This window comes from Penaeus chinensis, chromosome 39 (assembly GCF_019202785.1).
Source record: "Penaeus chinensis breed Huanghai No. 1 chromosome 39, ASM1920278v2, whole genome shotgun sequence".
Taxonomy (NCBI): domain Eukaryota; kingdom Metazoa; phylum Arthropoda; class Malacostraca; order Decapoda; family Penaeidae; genus Penaeus; species Penaeus chinensis.
The window spans coordinates 1111631-1116115 of NC_061857.1; the positions used below are offsets into that span (position 1 = coordinate 1111631).

The 4485-nt window shown below is 34.4% G+C and overlaps 1 long non-coding RNA gene across 1 annotated transcript; it reads left to right on the forward strand.

Annotated features, from left to right (window-relative positions):
• The first annotated feature begins 307 nt into the window (after nt 1-307).
• Nucleotides 308-779, forward strand: LOC125046566. Its single transcript, XR_007116651.1, has 3 exons — nt 308-476; nt 575-607; nt 741-779. It is a non-coding gene; the product is annotated as an uncharacterized LOC125046566 (long non-coding RNA).
• The last annotated feature ends 3706 nt before the right edge of the window (nt 780-4485 follow it).

Genomic DNA, 4485 nt, shown 5'->3' on the forward strand with positions numbered 1-4485 from the left:
CAGTGTGACAAAACTGAGGATATCATAAGCAGCATGAGTCGGTCCTTTTGAAGGACAACGCTGAACTGAAGCGTATCTTACCATATATATATTCTCCGTCCTCATTCTCACTATCATAACTGCACCTCAAGCAAACACCTCAACATCTACAATGGTTTGTTTAAAAACCAGCCTGAAGTGCAAAACCATTCCTTTCCGTCAAAATAACGCATTTCTCTGCCATCAGCTCCCATGACTATGTGTAACGTCTTAACACTTGCAGCGTTTCCTGTCTGCCCTGATGATGGTCGCAGCGCTTGTCGGCGCCGTCAGCGCGGGAGGTTTGTACGGAGGCTTCGGCCGAGGTTTCGGTGGAGGCTTTGGCGGATTTGGTCGAGGCTTCGGAGGCTTCGGCCGAGGCTTCGGAGGTTATGGTGGAAGCTTCGGCCGAGGCTTCGGAGGTTATGGCGGAGGCTTCGGATTAGGACGAGGATTCGGTGAGTACTGTTTTACGGAAAATGAAAACATAAACTGAAAGCTAAAAGTGCCGTAAAAAAATCATGGATTTATTTAAAATATATTCATCTTTTAACAGGCGGCGGATTCGGGCGTGGATATGGCGGATACGGTAATGTCACTTCGTTCCCAATTTACTCTGATCACTGCTGGGGTTATAATCTGTGCCAGGTCATTTTGATAACGTGACGTTTCTTGAAATAATGTAGTGTCCTCTTTTACTAAGTATAGATTTTATCTTTCAGGTTATGGGCGTTGAGAATGAAATAAAGAATGTACTAAGATCAGCGTTTAATGTCCTTTCGGGTAAACACGATATACAGTAATTCATTATTATATAACCAACGCACACAAACGCATACCCATACATTTATGCAAATATGTAAATTCATATGTATTCACATATTTACTGCAGATGTACGTATATACATACACTATATATGTGCTTTTTGGGGAAAAAACATTGTTGGCAGATGTAGATAAAATCAATTGAAAAATAGACAAAAGTTGGTAACAAAGGCAAGAACAGAATTGTAAACAACTAAATGTCATCTTGCTGTAGTCACCCATTAGTAATTTTAGAAAACTTTTACTTTAATAATGTTTCGCAATTTTTATTCAGTTTTCCTTTTCTCATGCCCCGCATCCCTTACCTTTCTCTCTTCCCAAAATAATAAATTATATGCAGAACAGTCAATCCATCAGAGTACAGTGTTTAAGACAGAATACATCAACGTTTCCAAAATATCGAGGAAAATCAATAGAAATTGTGTAAACCATAATCATGCACACCCTTAACCGCTACGGAATGATACGTCTTCTTACATATTTCCTATATTCTCCCAGTGTTACCTAGGTTAAACGTACAATGTTGCAAAGGGTGTATATATATGTGTTCGTGTGCATTTTATATCTTTCATAAAAGTATAAAAGATACACCCTGAACTAAAATAAAATATGTTTTATATGTGTACACTCAAAAACAAAGCCGCCGTTCTTTATTCGCATTTCTATTATAAATGACTTTCTACGATTCGTAGAAAATTTTGAGGTTGAAGAATCACAATATTCAACAATATTTATAAAACATGCATTTGATAAATAACATATTTTAAAGCACCTCAGACGTCACAGACGTTTTCGAGTCTGGCGTCTTCGCACTGGCTTTTGTCTCAGTTATTTTAGTTCTTATACTTCAGATATCCTGTCTAATAAAGCAATTCATATTGTTGACAATAAGATATTCATGTCTCATTTAAATTGTTTTCTACACACTGGCATAAGTAGCGCTATTGGCCGCCCTCTGCGCTGTAGACCTTTATGGTGAATTTGGCTGAGGTGTGTATATATATAGTTATATGTATATATATATACACACACACACATATGTGTGTGTGTGTGTGTGTGTGTGTGTGTGTGTGTGTGTGTGTGTGTAAATACACACATATATATATATATATATATATATATATATATATATATATATATATGTATATATGCGTGTATGTATATATTTATATATACATATATACATATGGATGTATATACGACTCGTTTTTGTTGCTGATCAGCATTAGCCATTTTAACTCTATGGATGAATGCCCATATATCCAAATATTTGAACACTACAATATCCTTTTAAAAGCAATAGGATTTGTAACTGAAGATATACCAAAAATGTAATACATCTGATTTGTATGGCTATTTTGGTTTATCAGATGTATTTCATTAACGTTATCGTAAATAACCAAAGAAGTACCCCGGCATGAGATATATACCCTATTTACAAAAACTCGTAGCAAGTCAAAAAACCAACATGAGGCAGATGAATTGCCAGAACCTAAATAAATGAATAAAAACAATTATCATCTTATTCACGGAAGCAGTAACCCTGAAATAGCCTTTCCTTCGGCAACTCCATCTCGTCAGACTCGTCATGCATTTGATTTTTGTTTCTTTCTTCCTTATATCATTACGTGTTTTACGCCACATAAGACACTGCATGCCATTTCTTAAAGAAAAGAAAATCGTGGAAACTTGTTCCAAAAGTTTTCACTTCTGCAATACATACTTCCCGCAACTTATCTTTGCTTCTGTAAAGCTTGGTTGTGTATCAGTGCTCATCTTCAAATTTGTTATTACTTATACACAAAGTCCCTACGAAAACAGACATAAGAAAAACAATTTCATTGATCCGAAGTGTCTGTTTACAACCACCTCTCGTGAGATTTAGGGGCTACGAACGAAAGTATATTATTCACGTCATATTGATTACAACAGATATCAGGGAAAAGCATCTTCAAAATTGAACTTTTGGCATTCCCTTGCCTCGGCAAAAAGGCACCTGCACTTCATTGGAGGCCGGCGATTTTTTCGTCGATTTTTCATGGTGAAAAAAACGTCTTTTCATGCAAAAAATAAATACAGGGTAATTGTTTTTGTATACGTCAGCAGTGTAAATATGCCATCTCATAAGCTGAAAGCATACTTACACATATAGTAATTCATATATATATATATATATATATATAAGAATATAAATAAAAATATACATATAATATAGTTATATATATTTTTACATCTGTATACGAATAAAAGCATGAAGTAAAAAGAAAAGCATGAATGATTAATGAAAATATATTCGTATGCTTTTTCCTACAATGAAAAGAAGGGGAAAAAGTAAAAAGATTGACAGTTGTATGACATGTCGATAGCTTTCATTATCAAGGAACACATGGAGAGAATGTGTGTGTCTGTTTAAGTGTATGCGTGTGTTTATGTGTGCGCATGTGTTTAAGTATATGCGTTTATGTGTGTGTATCTGTTTATGTGTGTGCATGTGTTTATGTATATACATATGTTTATATGTATAATGCGAGGAACCTAAAGATATAGCAGTAAAACTGTTTTGTTTTTGTTTTTTTGTAACAAAATTGGCAAGCTACGATTTACATTTTGGGAATTTTACATATAGATAGGAAATTAGTCTCCAACTTATGTGATTTTAAGCGAAATAAAAGAAAAGGCAAAACTAAAGCAGCTGAGCTTGTGTACAAAAAAGGAACTTGTATGAAGATATTGCAACTATAGTAATTAGTAATTCGTACAAGGACGGAAGCAAAATTAAAAATAATAGTGATATATGTGTGTGTGTGTGTATATATATATGTATGTGTATACATATATACTGTGTATATATATACGCATGTGTGTATAAAGGAATATATATCTGTGTATGCGTGTGTGTAGGAATATATGTGTGTATTTATGAGTATCTATCTATTTATCTATCTACATATATAGAAAAAGATAGATAGATAGACACACACACACAAGCACGCAAACACACACGAACACATATATTTGTGTGTGTGTGTGTGTGTGTGTGTCAGAATTTACCAGCCATTTATATTCTTTCAGTAAATAATGCGGAGGTTCATCACTAGACAGATGTAAAGTTCCATAGCCTCAAATACTTATTTATTTTAAATTTCGACGAATTACTAATACACTTTTGTCGATAATGCTTTTCGTTTCTTTATTTGTTCTTATAAATTATATATGTGTATGTGTGGTTTTTTATTCTTGCTACCTTAATTATTTTTCAAAATTTTATTAAGATACTGGTACCTACATTCCAAGTAGACTCAATCATACACCTTTATGTCACCTGGCATTCGTCTGGCAATGTCTTTAAATCTGTGTCATTTTTGATATCTCATTTGCGAGTTGACAGGTAGGGCTGGGTTTATAGGAGGGGATAGGGTGCTATTGCCCCGGGCTCCCTTTCAGAGGGACACCCATAGTAAGGACTTTCTAAAGACGAAATGTAAATTGGTTTTATAAAAAAAAAAAAAAAAATCAATGTCGTATGGGGGAGGCACCAGTGAAAAAGAATGTGCCCCTTCCCTTCTGAATAACTAGATAAATTGGTTAACAGTTAAAACCGAGAAAATTAGTGTAAATCTATAAATTATAATTAATACCGTT